The 24,829-nt window shown below is 38.2% G+C and overlaps 1 long non-coding RNA gene across 1 annotated transcript in view; it reads left to right on the forward strand.

Moving 5' to 3' along the window:
• LOC311608781 overlaps positions 1 to 24,829 on the forward strand; it is a 163,516-nt gene that overhangs the window by 13,838 nt on the left and 124,849 nt on the right. The window lies entirely within an intron of this gene.

The following is a 24,829-nucleotide window of genomic DNA, read 5'->3' on the forward strand; positions in this document are numbered from 1 at the left end:
TATGAGAGAAAACATATAGTACCTGTTTTTGTGAATCTGTTTATTTTGTTTTCTATGATGACCCATCCATTCTCCTGCAAGAGAAATACTTTTCTACTACCCAGATCCAGAAAGATATGCATCATGTAAGCTCACTTATAAGTGCATATTAGCCACATAATACAAGATAATCACATTACAATACACAGACCTAAAGAAACTAAATAACAAGGAAGACTCTAGGGAGAATGCTTAATTCTCATTCAGAAGGGCAAACAAAAAAGACACCGAAAGGGGTTGAAGAGAAAGAATAGGACAGGAGCTTACCATAGAGGTCCTTTTAAAGACTTCATCCAGCAGGGGATCAAAACAGATGCTGAGACTCACATCCAAACTTGGGGTAGAGTGCGGGGAATCTTATGTGAGAGTTGGGAGATTACAAGGACCTGGAGGGGTCAGGAGCTCCACAAGGAGACCAATGGAGACAACAGTGCTGGGCCAGGCTTGGGGGTGAGAGGCAGCAGAGACTGATGCACTGAGCAAGGACCATGCATGGTGACCTAGACCCCCTGCTCAGATGTGGTCAATAGGCAGCACATTGTCCTTGGGGTCTCATAATAGCGGAAGCAGGGACTACTTCTGACATAGACTCTGGTGCCCACTTGTTGATCTCTTCCTCCTGGTGGGGCGGCCTTGCCAGGCCACAGAGGAAGAGGATACTGACAGTCCAGATGAGACCTGATAGGCTGAGGTCAGATGTTAGGGGAGGAGGGCTCTCTCTATTTGAGGACTAGGGGAGAGGGGAGGGAGGACGAGGGAGGGAGAGTGGGACTGGGAGGAATTGAGGGAGGGGGCTACAATTGAGATATAAAGTGAATAAACTTTTAAAAAGAGCAGTAAAATACTTTAATATTAATCATATTTTTTATCTGTTCATCTGTTGATAGGTTGATTTGTAAGTTGGAAATTGAGAAGAGCAATGATGCACATGGGTGTGCATCTATCTCTGTAGTAAGCTGTTATGTCTCTTCACTACAAACCTAGAAGAGGCATTCTAGTGCAATGTAGTTTTTTAAACAGTGTCTGTGTAATGATTTCCACAATAGAAGCCCTAACTTGTGTTCCATTATAGTGTATAAAGATTTCCTTTCCTGCATCCTTGCCAGTTTTTTTTTTTAACTTTTTCTTTTCCTGGATAGTAGCTATTTTGACTGGAATGAAATGAGATCTCAGTATAGGTTTAATTTGTGTTTTCCTCATGGCTAAAGATGTACCTTTTAGTGCATTTTCTGGATATTTGTAGATTTCTTTATTCAGTTATCTTTATTCAGTTTATTGATTTATTTTGGTGCTTAATTTTTTTCTTACTTCTTTCTATGCATAGCTAGCAAATTTTCTCTTTTGTTATGTAGGGTTTCTCTTTACTCTGGTAATTTACTCTTACCCTGAACAGATTTCAATTTGGTGCTCTCCTATTAGTTAATCATTGTTGCTTCTTGACTCAACCGAGCACTTTACTGGAAGCCACTGTCTACATTTACACATTGCAGTGCTTTCCTCTAGCAGCTTCACGGCTTGGTTAAGGCCCGCAATGTAATTTGAATTGATTTTTTTTTTTTAAGAAAGCAAGGTGGGAGATAGGAATCTAATTACATTCTACTGTATGTGACTATGGTTTCTATAGCACTGTTTATCGAGGAGGCTGACTTTTCTCCAATAAATGTTTCTGGGAGCTTGTTGAGAATAGGTGGCTGTAGCTGCATGAACTTCCTTCTGTCTGTTCTATTTTTGTCCATTTTTCTGTATGTCCATTTTTGTGCAGGCAGAATGGTGCTTTTGCTTGCATGGTTCTGTATATAATTGTAAATCAGATATTGTGGTATCACTAATAATGTTCTTTCTGCTTAGGATTCCTTTGGCTTTCCAGCCTCTTTTGTGCTTCCACATGAATTTTAGGATTGTCTCTATATTGTGTAGAATGTCTTTGGATATTTGAAGTCTTAAACTTATTTTATTTCATTCATCTATTTATTTGTCCCCTTTTTGAGGTCATTCATTATTTTTAAACTTTAAATTAGACTTCCAAATTCTTTGTTTAATATTAAACCATTTTGATCTCTTTGAATTGAGTCAATGGAGAGATTTTACTATTATGAGAGCCATACCCCCTAGATTTACTGTATTTATTGTGTTTCTTTCTGTATTACAATTTACATTGCTGGGATGGATACCTTTCCAGTTTTATACAGGGATTTTTCTATTGAGACACACTCTCTAGCAATTTTCCTTGCCACTGCCATCTATAAGAGAGAAAGGCTTCAGCAATAACCACTCCTCTAGAAACAAACTAGATATTTGAAAGCAATAGAACAAACAGTTGAAAATAACTCCATCCTCAACCAGGATAGGAAAGAAAGGATCCAAGATACAGAATAAACTAATGATGTCAAAATTAGAAAGAACAGTACGATTGCTAATTAATGAAAAAACAGAGATAGGAAAAAAGGATGTAAGGTAAAAAAGACACTGGGTGAAACTATGAGAAGCAGTAGTGAGGGGCTGGCCTTCACGTCAACTTGCCGTGGACTGGAATAATCTGAATAGGGAACCTCAGTGGAAGCATTGTCCTGATTGCCTTAGTTAGTGCGGGAGGACTCACCCTGAACGTGGGCTGCATCTTCTGCTAGCACCATAGATAGCAAGGACACGGTAGAAAGAAGATTTTCTTCCTTTGAGAGATTGGTCTTCCTTCCTGCCCACTCAGCCTTCTGTGTTGTGGCTGTTGATTCCTTCACTGGTATCAGAACCAGAGCTTTCAGGCTTCCCTTGTTGACTAAGGACCAGCAGCTCTCCAGGACACCAGACTGGGACAGCTTCATGGACTATATACAACTGGTATTGGCCTCTCCAATGTGAGACGGGGAGTGCCCCAACTGCTAAGGTCTGAAGGACTGAACAACTGCTCGGTTCTCAGCGTCTCAGGTGGAGACAACTGTAGTTACTACTCAGTGCAAGCAAATGTAGTAAATATATATATATGTGTATATATATATATTCATCCTATAGGTACTGTTCCTCTAGAGACTCCTGACTAATATACAAGGGAGGACAAAATGAAACAGAAATAGAACTGAATAAAACAATACAAAATGTTGAGTGTTCCCCCTCTGAGGAGATAGATAACAGATGTTATTTGTGTGTGTGTGTGTGTGTGTGTGTGTGTGATGTGTTTTGAATGATTTTCTTGTGAAGTTCCAACAGGTCACAGCATAAAAGAGGCTGAGATCTCTTCTACACTTTCTACTTGAGTGCACTGTTATCATGACCCATGCTTGGCTGACTTCTTGTCTTTGCTGTCCACGTGCAGTTCCAGGGATGCCCGGAGTATAGGAACCACTCTCCAGCCAGCTCTGAGAGGCCAGCCCGTGGGTGCCTGCTTGAATAGCCCATTACACCAGAGGCCGCTGGCTAGTAGCTGTGGCTGTGGGAACTGCCTAAGCAGCGCTTGTTTCTCCACCAAATCCCTTCAGTTCTGATAGTGCAGAAAGCAGTCAATCAAAAAGCAGTCTCTACAGAGTCAAAAGTGGTTACTTTATGGAGAACAGAAGTGTATTTCTCACAGATTTGTAGACTGAGAAATTTCAGGATCAATATGTCAACATCTTGTGGTCCTGTAAGGGGCCTCTCGCTGCATCTTCATGTGGTACATGAGCGGACAATAGCACACCCACTGCCACAGCATCCGTACAGTGACACTTGTTTTGTACATCTTCCATCCATTCTAAACACGTTGGGCTTTCAGCGCCAGTTTCAGAACACAAAAAAGTATTCATACAGTAGTGCTTTAACCTATCTCAACTCTGCAACAGGGGGTGATGGAATAGGATGTAAACTAAAGGCTCTCAAGCTTATCTTGATGGCAGGATAGATGTTTGCGATGTCCTTTCTGCGCTCTCTGTGACATTTCAGTAGCATGGCCTAAAAGGCACCACTAGCAGAATACACAGACTCACTTGCAAACAAAAGTCTTTGAAGCATTCGAAAAGCTGATCTGACAAACCTCTGTGGCTCAAGAGTACATCAATAGTTTAATGGGTAAAAATATGACTTTATACTTTACCATGATGCCACATGAAATAGGATTGTCTCTAATGCAGTAGCTTCAGGGGAACTGGTTAATAACATCATGCATATTCTGAAAAGAGAGGAGGCTTTCTAGGTTTTGAAATTCACGATCCGGTTTATCTCATTACGCAATCCCTGTGAGGATACAGTGGGGGGGAAACATACATAATTAAAGGGGATTAGAGCCTAACCAGCATCCTTTTATTTTGGTACAATGACATTTCGTTGAAACAATGGGCTTGAAAGTGGCAATGTCTTCGAAGCAGCTGCAGTTACAGTTGTTTCCACTAAGGTGTGCTAGATCTCCAAATATTATTCACATGCTCCTCGTATTATTAGCCGCAGAACACTGAGTTCTGTGCTCACTGCCTCCCCCCAGGCTGCCAAGCCTTCTTCTAAAGCTTTTTTTTTTTTGATCAATGAACTGCACACAAATTCATCTAAAAACACAAAGGAAGACAAGAGACCATTTAAAAATGTCAAATGAAAAGAAAAGTTGCACACTGAACGGGTGATTTTAATAAACAGGCTCCGATATTGGTTTTAATTTTGTGGTAATAATTTAGTCTGTCTGAAAATTCTTGACGGCTAACCTGATAGAAGGAATTTTTTAAGGCATTATTTTCTTTTAATAAAATGCATTAAAGTCATATTATTATTTACAGTGAATGGTACAAATGTGAGTCCTCTGCTTTGGTAGCATGTCTGTGTGATTGTACAGGTCCCCTGCCGTGTTTTAAGTCCCTCAAGGCTCCTGAGATCTAGTCACACTGAGAAACAGCATAAGAGAGTGGCTCCAAAGCCATGCCTCAGAGAAGAGGCGACAGAGTTCGTGATGTTTGTGTTAACAAACTTTCATGAATAGAGAAGAAATATTAAGTCTTTCTTTGCAGTGCTGAACTTATTTTTTCAAAGTATTAAAGTTATCAACCAGAAATTTAGAAAATATGTAAAACTTTCTTTGTGTTTAATAATTAGTGATAGACTAAAAGATTTTCCAGGATCTTTTTATAGTCCATCTTAGGGTGCTTCATAGATCGTCTACACATCTGCCTTAGTCTAGCCGCGCATTTTATATGCGAATGGCTTCTTTTGGTCGTACAGTTACGTTTGGAATGTGCTATGGTTTACGTTCTTTTCTTTATTTTGCTGTGTTTTCAGTTAAAAAAAAAAGAAATTGCACTGCCCTCTCTTCAGTCAGCGTGATGACTGTGAGTTCAGAAGACTGCCTAGGTCCATAATTTGATTCCATAATTTATTTATATTGGCTAGTCATTGTGATCAATGGCTACTTAAGGAAAACTTAAAACACTAGCTTGAAGTTTAAGTTAACCTAAAAGAAAACTTCGAATACTATTGCCAGTGCTGCGTGGATTAAAAAAAAGTTCAGATTTAGTTTAACATCTGGAACTCAGTTGATAAGTAACTGTGTAGTCAGATTTTATTTTTGAAATGACAATTTTATTAGAGTGAACTAAACATTTTCCATTGAATGGTGTTTTTTCAAAGATACAGCTGTATTTTCTTAACTTTATGTCACCATAAAATATTGCCTTATACACTCAGACCGAATATCATAATATTTATAAAAATCTTTTTGGCTATGATAAGGTTCCTTTTATTTGTAAGAATGTCTAAAATAATTGCAATGAACACATAATAAGGAAAGTTTTTCATAGATGTGGAAAGTTTCATTTGAATATTCAGGAAAATAATGTTTTTCTTTTTCTTTTCTTTTCATATGATTATGTTAATGAGTTGGAGAAGTGTAAAATCACATTTATGGTGTTACTGATATATATTGCTTAAGTAGTAGAGAATAATCATGAAGCAATTTAGAATAGTAAAGATTTTACATTATTAACCAAGAAAGCCCTTTTGTTAGTGAAATAATTTGGCATGATTTATTGTAACAATTGTCTCCATAATTATCAGTTGCTAAATAATAGTTATTTCCTAAAACCTTAAATGAGGGAATAAGATTCATTAAGTCTGCTTTGAATGTATCCAGAGGTGGAAAGAAATATTTGTTTGCCAAAATAGATATCTAGAGGAATTATTATCCACTGTAAAATAAATAAATAAATAAAAGAACTCTTTACACCCAGTATGAACTCCAGGTTGCTGAAATACATTCTAAAAGCAGAGGGAATGTTGGCTACCACATAGAGTTAAAAGCTAATGAGAGAAAATTTGAGTCATGTAGAAAAGTTTTAAACACACTAATTACTTCTGAAAGTGATAGAAAAGAAAATGAACGTCTTAGCATTGAGAAGAGCAGCAAGTATTGCTGAATACCAAACACAGGTCAAGCTGCAGGTAGCTGTGCGAAGTACAGATTCTCACCAATGGTGCTTCATTTGAGTTCAGGTGCTGCGTTTCTCCTGGTTTAGCTTAGATTTAGGACATTACTGAATGATTTTTTTTTTCCAAAAAGAGAGATATGCTTGGAGTTCAGTTCGAAGTACAGATGACCTTCAAGAAATATTTAGACCAGCTAGTGCTCTATATTTATCTACTATAAAAAATAAACAAGAGATGAAAACGTGTCTTTTTTATTTTTTTATGAGTGAAGCGAGGCTTGTTCTCTAAGACTGCTTTTCCAAGAATATTTCAAACAAATAGAATTAATGTGAATTCAGTCATAGGAATGTCCATGTATTACAGCAAATGTAGTTAACATTGTAATGTTTACTTTTCCATGATTAACTGAGGTGGGTCACAGCCCTGGTAGATTCAAATGGCTGCTCATCTTCCAGCTTTTCAATGTGCACGTTATAGGAGGAGCCACTGTAAGTATATAAACCCACTTCAAACGTTGCTTCAAAGCTGTTTTATTACTGAAATTAGAAATTATAGATAATATAGTGTGCAGGAGTAGATAAATTTGGTCATCTGGAGGCCTTGGAGCGAAGGGGGCAGAGGCTAAGCAAGTATATAAGGTCCTATCAGGGAGGTTCTGCAAGCCAGAACACAGAGCCTCTCAGAAAGCCAGAAGGAAAAATTTATTCCACACTTTTATGAGTATCACTTTAAATTAATTATGTTCAAGTAAGAGAGAAATAAATTGCACGCATGAAAGTTAAATGTGGAAGGATGCAAGTACTAAACTGTTGGTGGGCATTTGGATGAAGGTGATGTGATGTGAGGACAGGGCTTTAAAAGATAAAGTTGAATTACGGTGAGAAAAATAAGCACTTGCAGATTCAGGATCAGAAAAAGAAATATATGAATTCTAACAGTTACGAAATTGCAACAGTAAGTATCTGCCCAAGAGCTGAAGAAATGAATACCTGCAAGTTTAGCTCTACAATTTTTGGTAGTGAACACCAGCTATTTGCAATGTGTATAGAGAAGTTATGCCAGTGTTTTTGTTTTGTTTTGTTTTTATAGAAGCCATTTCCTTTTACTGTGTTTCTGAGAGTACCGGAGAGAGACTTATGATTAATAGTTTATTACTTAACATTAACCTCAACGTTCTTTTAAAATGCAAACTCCTAAGGAGGACACATGCAACACTGACTCACTACTACCCACCAATGATAAATTTCTCATACGCTTTAGTAGGATGATGAGTTAATATTCCCCAAAATGAGTTGTAGAACTTTCAAAGAATGGAATATAGTAAATTTCCCCTCATCAGCTTTTACTAGCTCTAGTGATTTGAGTTTAAAGTTACCTATTCTGAAAAAAAATGGACGCATATTACTACAGTCGGCTATTTGATGAAATCCACTAACTGACAATTGATACCTTTAGCTGTTAGATGCCCTGAGGGATTTCTATGGCTATTGACTTAATGCTTATGATCCATGCTGTTAATAGACCTCTTTCAATAAGCAAAGACTGAGGATATTTTTAGCTAGGTTCATTTTACTATTACTTTATTCAGGGGAGCCGTTTTTAAAGGAAAACAACCGTGGGGCTGGAGGGATGGCCCAGTGGTTTAAAGCACCTGCTGCTGTTCTTACAGAGGACGGAGGTTCAGTTCCCAGTGTGCGTGGCAGATGCGGTCATTTATGACTCTAGTTCCTTGGTGCCTTATGCCCTCTGCTGGCCTCTATGGACTCCAGGCGTGCATGCAGTGCACTTACACACATGCAGATAAGACATGCATTTACATAAAGTAAATTTCATTTACAAAGGAAGTTCTAATTTGTTCTTGGTTTTGACAGTAAGGCAGGGCGAGAGTAATTAGTTGCTTAAAATAGGCTTTAGCTTTGGTAATTGATAGGCCACATCACCAAAATTAAAAAAAAAACAACTTTCTTTTCTCATGTTTATTGTCTCATTCTTTTGTTATGTATTTTTTATTAATTGTTTATTCACTTTACATCCTGGTAATAGCCCCATCCCTCCCTCCCTCTCCCCCACCCCTTCCCCTACTCCTCAGAAAAGGGGTGCCCTAATTCCAATCCACCCCAGCTTATCAAATTCCATCAGGACTGAGTGTGTCCTCTTTCCCTGTGGCCTGGCAAGGCAGTCCTGGCAGGTAGAAGTGATTAAAAGGCTGGCAAGAAAGCCCATGTCAGAGACAGTCCCTGCTCCCTTTACTAGAGGACCCACATGAAGCCTGAGTTGCCCATTGGCTACATCTGTGTAGGGGGCCTAGGTCCAGTCCATGTATGGTTGTTGGGTGATGCTTCAATCTCAGCAAGCCCCTCTGGGCCCTGGTTAGTTGGTTCTGTTGGTCTTCTTGTGGAGCTCCTGTCTCTTCTACTCCCTGCCGCCCCTGCCGCCCCCGCCCCCCCCGCGCCTGCAACTTTTTCACAAGACTCCCAATGTTTGGCTGTGAGCCTCACTCTTTAAATGGCTGATTGTTCATTTTATTAATATTTTAACCATTATAGGCAAAGAAAGCTTTCTGTAGCAGAAAATTTGGTCCCATATGCCGGTTTTCTTTAACATTCTTTTTAACTTTTAAATAGTTAATAAAGAAATAAAGCATAAACTGTGTTTAAGAAGCTAACTTTGCTCCATAATCCAATAGCAAATTTAAGACATAGGCTGAGGTATGGTGAACTTTGTTGACAAGAGTGAAACTGAGTGAAAATACCGTCCACATTCATGGTTAGCCACCAGTAGTACTTTCATATTTAATTCCTAACTTTGGGATTATGTGATATATATAAAAGGAGACAAATATTAACCATAGTGTGCTAGGTCTTTTATGTCCCTTCCGACTCTTTTCTTGAGGTGAGTCTGAACTTGCTGAATATACCACTTCTTTGCTGGGACCCCAGAAGGCAAACTGTCGCTAGTCCATCCTTATGATGCTCTGACATTTTTAAAGAACAGACAGCATATGGGTGTGTCTCCTCTGGTCTTCGTTAGGGATATTTAATGTCCCTGAGAAGCCTTCCTGCCGCTCATCTGTTTCTAGTTTATATCATACTAAAAAAAAAAAAAGCCCTTCTTGTAGGCTATATTCTGTTTATAGAAGAGGAGATGTGTTCCTTACTTTAATTGGTCAGTGGAGAAATCCCTGGTGTATGACAAATCTTCTCCTTTTTATTGCTGAATACAGTTTTTGTTTTCTTGTACTTTATACCCTATGTCTGCAGTGTAAGATATTTTATTCTGGTAGCAGCAGAAGACAGATCGTAATAGTAAACTGAGCACATTGTTTTTTGGACTTTTCTCCATAATGTCTTGGGAGGCAGAAAACAGCCGACTCCTAAACATGGTCAGGAAATAGTATGCATATACAAATATTTTTCTTAAGCATGTAAAACAATTACAAAAATGAGGGGAGAGAAGTCACTCAATGTATAGGAGAGAAAGATCTAAAAGGTTGCTACATGATATAAAACCTTATCAACCGGTTGTCAATATAATTAACCTTAGCTTAGTCAAGTAGAAACAAAAATTCAATTTTATATCAATAATTGATAGAAATTATTATCTTTTAAATGGATATATTTATAAATTTAAGGCAATAAAGGAGCTCCCACCAATATAAACTTGCAACAGGTAACAGTTTTAATCCTATATGCTCCTATTTTTAAATTTCCATTGAAATTTTAATGTCAATAATATAATATAAAGCAACATAATTTTCTTCCTTTTTAGCAAATCTTGAGAATAAATATACAATTTCTAATATTTTAATATGAGGTAAAATATAATAGTTTTATAGCTATGTGAGTTTTTGTTTTATCTTTCAGCAATGCTAATTTTCACTAATGACTAAAACCTTCAACTTACACCCAAGCATTAAGACATATAAACTATGCTTCAGGTTTCCAGTCTTGATACACTGTAATTCATGACTGTTCCGTTTAAGAGGGAAATTAATGTACGTTTGTTGCTATCTTTTTGTGGCCTGATTATTTTTAAAAAACTCACCACGTTTTCGGTAAATATGTGTGTATTATGTTTGCTTATTTGTCCACTCTGGGTCTTAAAATTTTGTTTTAGGTTTTCCAAGTATGCTTTCTGATGAAAACACTCCCATCCACTTTCCCTATGTGGATACAAATTATAGTGTTGCTGTCTATTCATTCTCACCTGGAATGCAGAAAGTCACACAATCAAATGCAGACTAAAAGGCCACCTTTTCCTTTAAGACCACAAAGGATTTCTGTCAGGGAGTAAAAACTTGAAGTTGGAATTTATTGGGCAACGGATGGAGGGCAATTTGTGGTTATGTTGGGGTTTTCACAATTTTTCTATTTAAAAATTTACCACAGATTTTATGTGGCATTTATAAAGGAAAATATCATCCTTCATGGTGTGAAGTCATGAATAGTACTTTACAGAGTGTGTTGAGGGAACCGTGGTTTGAGCTCTGAATTAATGCAGCAAAACTAAGCACACCAACATAAAACACCGTTATGCTTTTGCAGACTTATTTAGCTGAATTATGGCGCTTTCTGAGGTAATATTTGCACATCACAAACAGAAAAAACTTTTCCATAGGATTTTCATAAAATAGTGTCATGAGAGGCAACTGTCAGCCTGTTGACAGGCCCTGCTTACTTTTAAATGTCCTGGCTACCCAGCCTGTTCCTTAACCCCACTTATTATTGCTGGAGAGTGCTAGAGGGTATTCATTTTCCTCTCATCTTCATTTAAATTATTATAAACAACCCATGAGTAGAAGAGTGGGCCCTGTTTCTTAATTCTTCTGTGTGTAATTCTGGTCATCATTTTCTTTCAGGTCCTTAGAAAGGAGATACTTAAACAGGGCTGCTAAATAAATAATACTTCATATTATCTGTGCGACACATGGGAGAAAATAGCCAGCAGATGTTTGTTATTAATGACCTTTGGACTCTTGATTTAACAAAAGATTTTAAATACATGAAATAAATCTAGAAGTTCAAGGGCTTAAATGCAGGAAGAACCCATCCCATGTATGCATCACTAAAGTTCTGAGATGGGCTGTTTGCAAGTTTAACATTTGGAGGCTGTTTAAAAAGTAATGTGAAATTATGTTTTCTAGAGTGATTACAGATTTTCAAAATAAACAAATGACATAGGTCAGTAGAAATTGGCAAAATGCAGCTTTTTATGGTACTCCAACAGTGGTAATACTAGTAATAATAATAATAATAATAATAATAATAATAATAATAATAATAAGGCAGCATGCATTTTCTAAATCAATTTTCCGATGGCGAGTAGAGAATTAGTTGTGGGAATTTCAGGCACATGTAACCCAGCCCTTTCTTCATATTTCTCAAAAAAGATCTGCACTCTAATATAAAAACTGCTTTCTATTTTGAGTGTAATATTTTTGTTCTATGCAAAGACCTTAAAATATGTACCAAATTATATTGCTACAGATATGAAACAGTTACTAAAAGTGGGTAATTTTTGAAAAGATGGTAACCAGTGAATACCTAAAAGGAAATGTAGATATAAAACTAATAAAATTATTCATTTAAGCCTATAAAACTTCTTGTTTTATGAAACAAGGTTTTGAATTTGTAGTTAAGATACTAGTCTTATATTTAAGAGGTTGCTTTTGATTGGATAGAAACATACTGCCTACTTAGTTTAGATTTTGCAAAGCTCATCAGACAGAAATGATAACACTGTTTTAATACTTTGCAAGAATCTCAAGAAAACACTCAGATATGGAGTTATTGGTTAGAATTCACTAATTATCCCAGTTTGCCTTTGTCTAAAATCATGGATAATCTATCATTTAATAGAGTTCTAGTCTTATTATTTTTATGTGAACAGCCAGGCAGTCCAAATGCTGCCTTCTTAAAGTTACTTAATTATCAATTAAGAATCATTTGCTATTAGTTGACTGTGTGAATAAAACAATACTTATTCTTGCTTACATAACAAAGAGGTGTGTGCAAATAAAGTTGTGTCTCCCCAAATAGATTCCTGAGAATTATATACTTAAGAGGCTTCATAATCTATAAAGCAATCACCAGAATTTCTCTTAAACTCTGACTACATAAAAGTAAATTCTGCGTAGATCAAGATTGAAACACCAGGCTGCAGAGGAAGTACGTTTCCAAATAAGAGCAATTTATATATGGCTTGTCTCATAGCTTCTTTTAAAAGCATTTTATTTCTTCCTGCCTGCTTTTCTGTGTTCTTGTGTTTTATGCAATATAGAGTTGGCTTACAAAAGTTTTTACTGTCATCTAAGATAAATTGGAGATCATTCGTGTTAGAAGGGATTCTACAGGTCATAAAAATATCTACACCCTAATTACTTTGAGTAATAATACCCTCTTGGTGTCATTTAAACATACATCTTAGCTCACACATTTTAAAATTTCTTCCAGTGTCGTTTAAGACAGCCTTTCCAATGTTACCACATACAGGCATTAACCTGAGGGACGTTGTTAGAAGGCAGGAGTAATGTCATAGCTGTGGGGTGAGGCTCAAGAGCCTGCATTCCTAATGAGCTCCCAGAAGCTTCTGAGTGTAGGACCACACCTCAGTGATGAGGACTTGAGCCATGTTTCCAAATGAAGCCGTTCTTGGGGGCTCATCTGGATATTATAATATACTTTATTGCATCAAGAGTCACGCGGCCGGTTTGCCACAGGAGATTCTTCTCCTACATTAATATTTTCTGAAATGTGCAGAAGAAGCAGCACAGCTGCACCAGTAACTGGGTTTCAATGAACTCAGAGTACATCTTTTTGTCTTGAGAAGAGATTCGTCCCGACTTGTGACCGTGGTTAGGACACTAAGAGTCTGGGTTTCAGTTTCATCCTCTGTCACATGACGCAAGAATCAAAAGGCAGAGTGTCCTGCAGACACTAGATTTTTCTTTCTTTCTTTCTTTCTTTCTTTCTTTCTTTCTTTCTTTCTTTCTTCTTTTTTTTTCTTTCTTAGGAGTGAAAGAATCATTTTTAGCCTTTGACTTTGTTGTTTTCTAAATCAAGGGTGGGGAGCTTTCACTGAAAAGTGAAGCAAGCACTGGCGTAGATACGGTTAGCAAATGGTAATTTCATTAGATTTGCAAAAATGCTAGATTGAGCTTGCAGACAGTAGGTGAAGAAAAACAATCTGTGTGGGAATGAATTAAGATTCCATTTCCAAAAGACAGTGCTCTTTCCACTTCTCCGCAAAGTTCTAAGGATGGACACACAGAGTGATTTCATCCTAAATGGTTTAACTCAGGAACCAGAATCGATAGGTGATTGCACATGGTGAGGGATTGGTTATCTAAAGCCGAAAGATTCCCCATGCACTTTGTTTGTTGGTTTGTTTATACATACAACTTCCAGATGAATTTACAAAGCATAAAGGTAATATCTTACTTAATTTTTTGTTCTCACTTTGTAGACCAGGCTGGCCTTGAACTCAGAGATCCACTTGCCTCTGCTTCCCAAATGCTGGGAATTAAAGGTGTGAACCACCACTGCCAGGCAGTATCTTAATTCATAAGATGTAGTACTGTTTCCATGCCATTATTAATCTCTTTGGTTTTCTTATTTTTTAAGAACCTTAGTACTTTTATTCAAAACTACCTATTTGCCCTAAGTTAAACACTATCGTGAGTAAGCCAGAGTGAGTGATGAACATTATTTTTAAACAATATAACACATGTGACTTTAAATTGTAACACCTAGGGCATAGGCTCATGTTAACTACAACTTAAAAGAAATTATTCTTTTAATAAGCCAAACAAGTTGATGACTTGTTGTCTTTTATCTCACTTTGTGTTTACAAGAAGTTCCTTTGCTGTCGGCCTCAGGACCTTCTGAGAACTGTTTCACACTGCTTTCGTGCGTGTGTGCGCGCGCGCGTGTGTGTGTGTGTGTGTGTGTGTGTGTGTATGTGTGTAAGTATGTGTGTGTGTGTTTACATTTTCAGGGTGAACAGTGGAGGAAGCAATGGTGTGGGGAAAATAAAAAGAGTCAGCAATGAAAAATTCCAGATTCCTTTTGTTTTACTGGTTGGAGCTGAGCCGTGTGTGGGTCACTGATCCACTCTCCCCATTGAGTTCAGTCTAGCAGTGGAGAAATGCGTATGAGATTCTGAGTTGCACAAATGAGTGTTTGGGGTTAAGAGAACTTATTTTAAAGCAAAGGTTTTCTATGGTGGAAACTCAATAAGAACTACTAAAGACATGGCGGCATGCCGCTCCGTTTGTATTTGATGGTACCTTTGTAGCCCACCAAAGCCACTCCCATTTCTCTGTTCTCTTTGGCTCTTCTCCCAGGACCTATTAAAAATCTATTTGTTAAGTATATATTTTAGAATGTCAGTTTGGATTTTTCTCAACTTTAGTTACATCTATTTTTACATTCTAGGAAGAAAAAAACCCAAAAACCAAGGACAGGACACTTGAAACACTTTCCTAGAATAAGACACAATAGTTGGAGAGAAGAGAAGGTGTGACTCAGAGCTTCGGGAAGAGGCTTCTCCTTGATGACTGCTATTAGAGAAAAGAGGTGGCTAGAAAAAACTGGCAAGACATTTCTAGGTTTACCTAGAAGATCCTTTAGAATGTAAAAGGAAAGACTGTAGAAGCTGCCACTTATCCTGCAAATATATATATATATATATATATATATATATATATATATAAATACAGTAATTTTGTTAGTGTACACAGTGACTAATTATGTAGATATCATAGCATACTTTTCCCCCCAAGTCAGAGTTTCTCTGTGTAATCTTAGCTGTCCTGGACTTACTTTGAAGGCCAGGCTGGTTGGCTCTGATTCCTTAACAATTCTGCTTTATCATGAATTTATTAAAGGGATGTACCTCCCTTACAACCCAACTACCCTAAATAGGAGGGAAAGGAGATAAAGGAGAACAAGAACTAAACTTTGTGGGGCAAATCCTCTGGCATAATTCTCAGAAGTCTAGCAGATCCTCTATCCCACAGAAGAAGCCACACTTTGCACGGACTGAACCTGGAGGAATCCACCGAGCTCACTGCCTGCTGCCAAATCCTCCAACTCTGTGCCAGCAGGCAGGAACCTCTCTCTCATCTCTCTCTCCCTCAGATTCCCCAACGTCCTTCTCCTCCTAATTGATGGTCCTATTTGCAATCCAATACCCTGGACAGAGTCGCCAGAGCCTGTTTTTGTCTTGGGCTGAGACTTCCTCTCTCTCTGAGCTTAAGACCTTTATCAGTTTGTAGAGACAAGGTCCCAGTGGGGTCAAGCCACCCAAGACTGCTTTCACCTTGGGCCCAGCCTAAGGCAAAGTCACATTCTCTCCACACAGGCTGGCCTCCAACACTCAGAGATCCACCTGCCCCTGCCTCCCTAAGTGCTGGGATTATAGGTGTGTGCTATGGGTGCCCAGTTGCATACTTTTTCTTATTCATTCTTCGCCTCAGCTTTCCTTTACTTGTTTCCTGCTTCTTTCGGATCTATTTATTTTCCCTAAACAGTTCTCCCATCTGCCATCATGTTACTTGTACTGTATTAATCTCTTGTTCCCTGTCCTGTCTCTAAAGACTACCTTTTCCCATTTGTACTTATATGACTTATATATGTACGCATGTGTGCATGTGCACACATACACACTCACTCGCATATAATATATGCACATGAAAATTTAGATTATTCACATGAGAGGGAATGTATTTGTCTTTCTGTGTCTGTTAAGTAGCTTAACATAATCTCGACTTCTATTCATTTTCCTGCAAAAGTCTTGACTTCATTTTCCTTTTCTTTAAGGCAGTAAAAAAATAAAATCCTACTGTACATGTGTACGACAGTTATTTTATTCACTCACATGTTGATTACATGTAGGCTGCTTCCATTCCTGGGTTGCTACGAATAGTGCAGCGATAAACATGAATGTGCACATCTCTCTATGGCAGGTTGACTTAGAGTCCTTTGGGTATGTATCCATAGATCATATAGATTTTGAGGAACTTCCTCACTGACTTCCATAGTGACTGTGTAAGTTACATTCCTAGAAAGTGACTGGTGATTCCTTTTATCCCACATCCTCTCCAACATTTGTTCTTTGTTTTCTTGATGCCAGCTATACTGACTAGAAGGAGATGAAATCTAAAAGCAGCTTTAATTTGCATATCTCAAAACCTTCCAAATTTTTGTTGATCTCTTGAGAAATGTGATTCTTAGATTGCAATAAGACTGTTACGGTGTGGCTTTAAAACCCCAGAGGATAATGAATACAGAGGGCTGCATGGGCGTCGTCTTTGTCTGTTATCCCGGCAGAGACACAGGCCCTCCTTACAAGCGGCATAGACCAGCAAATTAGTGAGCTTAAGGTTCCAGGACAGAGATCCTATCTCTCAGAAAATAAAGTGGGGAGCATTGAAAAGACACTAGAGGGCAACCTGGCCCCCTCCACAGGCATGAGCACACATGCCCACGCATGTGCTTACACACAAGACCATGCAAACATCATTTACACATGCAAAAAAAAAAGTCACAGAATCATCTTAATCAAACTTGTGCACACAAGAACTTCAGTTTTAGAATAAGTTGACTGAGAAGTTTCCTACAAGTTTTTCTGAGGAGTGATTTTTTTTTTTCCTAAGTACATTCTCAACTGAGTGTCATGGCCATTAGGAACATGTGGCTTGGGTTTTAACTCATTTTTCTAGTTGGCTAGAATGTTAAGTGCAAATGTTAGAACTGTAGCAGCTGTGGCCCATAATTTTGCTAGCAATCCTTGTCCAACTGTTACAAGGTTCTGAGTGGCAAATGCTAAGCAGGCGAGTGTCTAGCTGTCACAGTAACATGGGCATACTGGAGTTCCAAGGGCACCCTTAGAGGGGCTCCACGCTTTTGTGTCCTAGAACAAAGAAACTGGAAGGAGACAACGCGCTAAGAGCAAAAGTAGAGATGCTTTCAAAGTGTGAGACATGCACTTGAAACAGAGCTCAACAGTGCAAATGCCCTATTCTGCTGCCTCAGTGTGGTCAGGAGAGGAGCCTTTATCTTCTACAACCATTGGCATTCAAGGGAAATAGTAAGGAAAGGACTTGTGCTTATAATGCAGAAGAAGTCATTGCTACTGGGGAACTTTCCTTCCTTGTCTAGCAAAGGAACAACTCAGCTCATGCTCAGACTCATGTGAATGCCCCCATCTTCAACTTGCAAAGAGAACTCAAATATAATTATCGGGTTGACATCAGTTAATGCTAACAGTTCTTTCTAGAAGTAACATACTCTGTATTCTCAAGGCAACTGAAACCCAGTGATTTCATACATGATTTATTCTCAGCATCTGTTTGCCATCGGGCAGGACTGATCATCATGTCCTTAATGAACTTCTTTCTTCTGATGTCTTTAACATTACCTTAGTTCCTTGGCTACTTGACCAGTGATTTGGTGTCTTGTCCTTCTGCCGTCATGTTTTTTTTTTTTCTGTCTTCTTCCTGTTGTATTCCACGTTTCTGTCTCCACACCACCGTCTCACCTCATGCACGGTCTGTTTCTATCCAGTTCTCACCATGATCACAGCCGCTTTTACTGCTGCATGCAAATTAGTCCCAGCTCTGTAGCTTTGCTTCTCCACTGCACCCAAGCTCCAGCCACACCTTCTGAAAGGCCTGCTAGACATCATTATTTGCATGTCACACAGTTCCTTTTAACTAAAACCTTCTAAAATTTCTCAGAACTGATTTATCACCTTCCTCCACAGAGCAGCTTATTATTTCTAAACATCAAGCTTCTGCCAAAATGAACTCTTTTCATGTATTGACTTCGTTTAAAATATACAGAGGTTTTTGGAGTCCATTTTTTACAACATTAAATGTCTCCTTTTTTCATTCTGAGTTCCCAATTTATGCAGCCTATCACTACTTTAGTCCACAGCCCCAGTGCCCCTCTGTTTTAGTTCAAGAACTATTGCAAGGTCGACTTATGATGTTCCTGTATCCTGAACACTCAGAACCTAAAGCACAAGAATTATTTCTTCTGTTCTTTAAAGTATGGGAAACCTGAAGTCAGGTCAAGTACTCATAACAAATAGATTATCTGTTAAAGTAGTTACTTTACCATTATGAACTCCATATTGCAAAATAATAAAAAAGTAATGCCCAGATCTGGTTATTAAAAATAGCATCCAAAGAATATAGTGTTGATCACTTTACCAATTTGATTTGAGAGTCTTGGTTAGACAATATAAGATCATTTACACTGATCTTACATTGATCACTGTACATGTTTTTATTTTTAGTTAGCTCTTTTACACTGAGATAAATACATTCCACAAGACTGACTTTAATAATTTAAATGCTTCTGTGGGTTTTAGACTTGAATGCTAAGTATGTGTAGGTGGAAAAGGATGATTTTTGATTGGAGTTGATAGCATTAGGAAATGACCTAGCTGGGCAGGCTTTTGTGGCGGATGGTAGAGAATGCTAGAGAAGCCGACCGATTTCAAATATGAAGAGGGGTTGAGACTATTAACTAACCTTGCTTATGCAGTCTGAAGTGATTCCAGTTGTCTTTAAATAAGAATTGAAAGTGGCATTTGTATTTATGTGATCCAATGAAACCAGTACAATGATCAAGTATCTTGATTGTTCATCTAAATGAAAATCACACGATAAAACTAGGATTGACAACAATGGATAGGAAAACCCTTGGGTATTATACTTATCACGTCAGGGGCTTATTACTGTTCTGCTCAGTGTTTACTTTGGGCAATGGCTCACTGTTAGCCTCTGCCTTTCCTGGATCACTTGGAGTCAGGGAGTTCTAGCACCTTCAGGTCCAGTTATAAAGTCACTTCTTGACGAGGCTTGTAGAATGTTCAATGCCCTATAGTTAGTCACCTCTAGTTGGAACTTCTTGTACCTGATTCCTAATCGTTATCTCTTCCTAGCCCTGATTTTTCTTCATATTTATTAAAAAAAACTTAGACTCCTTTCTTGTTTCTAAACAAATAATGTACCTAGGCCAATTTTACCACGTGCCATGGCTTCACTGCTGTGCCTATGAGCTCACAGCAGCAGCAGTTACTTGCTGAGGACCTACACAAGATTGAGCTCGTCCATCTTCCACCATAGATAATATATGCACAGGTTAATACAGCTATAGGGCATATTATGCTTTATCATGGATAGGAAAACCCATCTTTATAGTGCGAACAGTTATCTGTGTGGATTTCTTGGTGGTTGCCATTACAATGGTTAGTATGTAAGTGTGCCTTTCTTTCCTGATATGTTAATTATAAATGGTACCAAGTAATTCCAAGGACTGAAGAGCTACACCTTGATCTTCCACTCTTTTTCCCAGGCCCCCTCCATAGTGTTAATGAATTATATATGAAGTGGGGTTGAAGGAGACTCATCTGTTGGCTAAGCTTAGTGCTTATAAGCAAAGGGCTTAAAGAGAAGGGGGATATTTTGAGTTGGATATGGATTTGGTGTGTTTACAAGTTTATCTTTTAAATTGCAAAGCCTGTTTCAGAAAGAATCAAGACTTGAGAACTAAGGAATGTACTAAAGGATATTAGTAATGTAAGGAACTTCTCACAGAATGTAAACAGGGCAGCGTTTGGAGCAAATGGTGACGATACCTGTGGGTTCCTGACTAGCTCCCACTTTTTACCAACTGTATATCATGTTCATTCTTTCTATTGGAATCATTTATACTTTTCAAAACTAAATATAACTTTCATATTATTTTTCCATGTAGGAACTAGAAATGAATACTTGCCAGCCATCTTTTTATCAGCCTTCACTTTCTAAAGCACTGTCAAGCACCTGCAACCTTACTGTCAAATTATGAAGTAGAAGGCACACTAAAAACATAAAATTTCTTTAGGTACTATTAACAAGGAAAAAAAAAGCCTCTCCTGCTTGAGCAATATTGATACACTTTTGCTTAATTATTATGTGTGAATGAGTAGATGGTAAGAAAATATTAAATAGGTGAGTTAACACTTTATTATATAATAATTATACTAGGAAATATTTATTAACTGGGCCATAGTTTTGGTAAAACTAGCTTTGGGCTTCACTACTTCAAACATAATTTTATTTTAAATGGAGGGTTACTTAATTTTCCTTTCTTATTGTGGAGAGCCGAAGTCAAGCCTTTAATTGTATTGAGAAAGCCTAGCAAATGAGACATCACTGATGGTTTTAACTGAGGGGGTCATAGTCATTTTTCAGTTAAAGAGTACTAAATAAACACCTGTGAAGATAGGCTTGCTATCTATACATTTTCATAGTGACAGTACCATGGAAACTATATTTTTCACTTTGAGGAACATCCTGTTTTACCTGTTAAAAGAAAATGAGTTTTTTTTATATGTTTAAAATATATAAAATATTTGTCATATAAATTTAATCTTTTCTTGTTCAGATTCACATGTGACATAACAGATGAATCTGCAAGGCCATCTCTGTAGATGGATTGATTAGTGATAATATCACCCAAAATTGTAGGTCGAGGTCAAGAGCTTGTCATTATTTAAGAAAAGAAAGACAAAGCAAATAAAAGACAAATTGGAGGGAAGACATTTAATACATTACAGCAATGTATGTAGGAAGGCCAGTAAAGGACACAAAACTGGAGTGATGTCATTATAATTGGCTTCAGTTCAGAAGTGGCAGGGTGGCAGTTAGCCAAAAAGGCACTTTGATGTTGTTTGTTTATACATTTGTTATTTAGCTATCCATATGCAGAAGTGGAGATTACAACAGATAATTTTAGAGGGGGTGACTGATTGTTGCCATTACTGCATCATTTCAAACTTTGTTTTTTAAAACATAACCACTTTATCTTGTTTAGAACTTTCATTTTAAAGATGTGCTTCTCCCATACATGCGTCTCTATAGGACCTCTGAAATCTAACTGGATTCAATTGCTATAGTTATTTGTTTGGTAGAGTGATGTTGGTGTAGATTTGTAATTCTGAGTTTTGATAATATATTAAGGAAACATTGCCATTATGTTTTGAAATTATAAAATAATAATTTCTTCACTTCTTCAGAATAAGCTGGAGAGATCTTTCTTTTCAGTTCCTGACTAGTTTTTGTTATGTATTTTATTTCTTTGTAGCAAGTGAGATTTTTTTTTGAATAGCCTTTACTTTATTAGCTAAGTCATACATATTTAGCTACTGATGAGTTCATACTGATTACTTTTATAAATTTTTTTTTTGTTTTTTTCAGGGTTTCTCCATGTAGCCTTGACTGTCCTGGACTCACTTTGCAGACCAGGCTGGCCTCGAACTCACAGCGATCCACCTGCCTCAGCCTCCCTAGTACTGGGATTAAAAGTATGCACCACCACTGCCCAGCCTGGTTAAAGGTTTTAACCAACAAGTGAATTATTTCTTGATGTGGATATTATGGAGCCATTCTGTCCAGTGGAAATACAATATTGCATCACTACGTTGTTATGGGTGTGCTTGCCAACAGCCTTGATATGATGCTGGTCTGCAGGCTGCACTGGTTCTAGCTATTCTCACACTCTTCACCCTTGTTTTGCATTCCTGCTAGTACTGGTGGGTTGTCTACTGGGTAGTCCCTCCCCACCCAGGGCTCTGACCATGGGTTGCCATACCTCTCTCAGGCTAATCAATAGCTTAACTACTTACTGTCAGGTATGGATAGAAACACCAATTTGCTTTCTCTGTAAGAACTTTCATACCCAAAGGCTGAGCAAACCCACCATGGAGCAGGAGACTAGGAGACTGTCAGTTCTACTATAAGGTAAAGGATAAAGAAAAAGATTGTTGGCATGTTCTACAATCCCAGTGCTAGTGGCTCTGCTTATTGCTAAAGGCCTCTATCCTGATAAGGAATTCCGGATGATGCTGATTTCCTGAATAATCAATGGGGACGTTGAATTTTCTGGGCGGGGCTTGCCAAGTTGTCTTGAAAGGTCAGGGTCAACACTGATCTTTCAAAAGAAGCAGCAAGTCATTGCTGTTGGACCCAGAAGGTTCACAGGACAGCCTGGGTGATCAAGGTTTTGAAGGAAAAGCCTGGAGATTTCTTTTTTAGATCCACAAAGGCAGATAACTGATGTTGACATTACAGATCTGCTCTGTTCACACAGTTTATTAGTTCCGGGAAGGAGCCTCTGCTTTCTTTTATGACACTCAGCTCTAGAAGAGCAGTGATTTTTTTCAATGTTAGGGATGGAAATCATGACCTTGCATGTACTAAGGAAGTGTTCTACCACTCACACACATCCTCAGTCCATAGATATTCTTTGTATCCTGCCAAAGACTATCCTTGGCTTTTGTTCTCGACTTTTAATTGGTAATTGTTCCCAGATTCTTATTGCTGTACCCTACTAAATCAATAGCCCTTAGCCAAGAGGATTCCACACTTATCGTTTATGATTACCATTTCCCCAAACAAACAGGCTGCACTGATATTACACGCCAAGGGCTGGTGGCACTCCTCACTGCTAACCATCAACATATGACTCAACTCCACAGTCCCGTTCTGGGATCTGCTTCCCTGAGGATCTGCAGAGTTCCTCTGCCTTAGGGTAGCAGGCTGGAAATAGACCTTGAGATGTAGCTTTTCACACAGGAGTTTTATTGTGACTGCACTCAGGAATTAAGAGTTGAAGGCCTTAAAAGAAACAGGACCAGGTACAGGAAGAGATTGCAAAGGCAGTGTAGGCCATCAGTGATGCTCAACCTGTGGTCTGTGGGCAGTGTGGGGATGCAGGCAGCCATAGCCAGGAAAACTGGAGATGTAGCCAAGCAAAAAAAATTTAAAGTTATTTAAAACATTTTTGTGTCTTTGTTTTTTTGGTAGCTCAGCTCTTGAGCATGAACTTTATAGATAACAATGTTGCACTGCAATGTCAGAAGTTTGGACATGCTTGCCGAAGTTTGTGAAATTCTTCAAGAGTGTTCCCGGTGAAATCACTGTAGAATCAGTCATCTTACCTCCATTTCTCCTTCTCTGCTAGCTAACTAGTTAGTGGATAGAAACTGACCTGGGGAAGGGCATCAGTGTGGTCATGTGACCTTTGGATTCTAGGAATGGAACTCTATCTGCTATGATCTATTGGCAGCCAATCCTCCAGGAAGCTGGTTTTCTAGTTCAGAGGGCACTCTGGGTATTATAGCGATCCACTCAACTGATCCCATTCACAGAATGATTAGCTTCCACACAAACTGTTTGAATGACAAGATTGCAGTCTCAGACCATGTTCATACACAGAGGCTTCTCATATACTATATGAGTATCTATATAGTAAAGACTGGTTTGGATGATCACAAATTGACAAGCAGAAATGGGATATAAGTGAGATGTTTATATTATAGCTAATTATATTTTACCTAGTCCTCAGGTACCTAGTAACCTCCAGAGCTTGCCATTTAAACACTATAGATTATAGATCATTTGTTTTGAACCTTAGTGTCATTTTTTTCTTTATTGCTAAAATTTCCTTTCACTTTCAAGGGATCTTTCCTCTTCCTTTTCCTACCCAAGATGGCATTTTTCTACAGGAGGAAACTTTATGTTCTGATGGCATTGGAAGGGGGCCTCATTGACAGTGGTGTTTCTCCTCCTTTATGTCATTAGAAAAGGACCACGTTGGCCATGGTGCTCCTCTGTCTTATGTCTCTTCTGTCATTGGAAGAGGGCCCCCTAGGCCACGGCACCCCTCCTCCATCTCTTGCTGAGCTCACCACTTACCTGGTGTTTGGCATATGTCTGTGAACTTTCTTCAATACTCTGCTGCATATTGTTCATTCACATCATAAGCTAATCTCCACGTAAGTGTAATGTATACCCCCAGATTTTAGGGTTATGTTCTTTTGTGACTTCACTTGGCCAAATCATTGCTCTCTCTAATTATGTGAGTTATCCTTGTGTACTTGGTGGACTTTAAGAGCCTATCCGTCCTGTACCAGCTTAACTGAGAAATAATCTTGTATGGTTGCCCTTAGCCCTCCTGGGTAGGTACTTCTCTCATTAATTACTACTTTGCAGCACTTGTGCCATGAATGAAGTCCCATCTACCTCTCTTGGGTATTTTTAATTGGTTGAAAATTTCCCCTGGGGCCCAGGAAAGATTTATGTTTCATATATCAAGTTACATTTCTCTAATTCCTAATCCTTTGGAACTCTTAATTATAGATTATGTTATTCTTTGTGGGCCAGTGAGAGTCTTAGCAGAACCATAAAAGATACACTTTATTTGGAAAACTTCAAGAGAGTTGGCTAGAGATAATCTTAAGGTGAGGAAAATAAAAGGTAGTGTAAGATTGAGCTAGAAGCAGCAGAAGTGTTAAGTGGGAGTTAAGCATCTTTCCTTCATGGATGTACCCAGCTCACAGCCAAATGGTAAAATAAGTACTCTTA

This window comes from Acomys minous, assembly GCF_964271855.1.
Source record: "Acomys minous genome assembly, chromosome: 11".
NCBI classification, from domain to species: Eukaryota; Metazoa; Chordata; class Mammalia; order Rodentia; family Muridae; genus Acomys; species Acomys minous.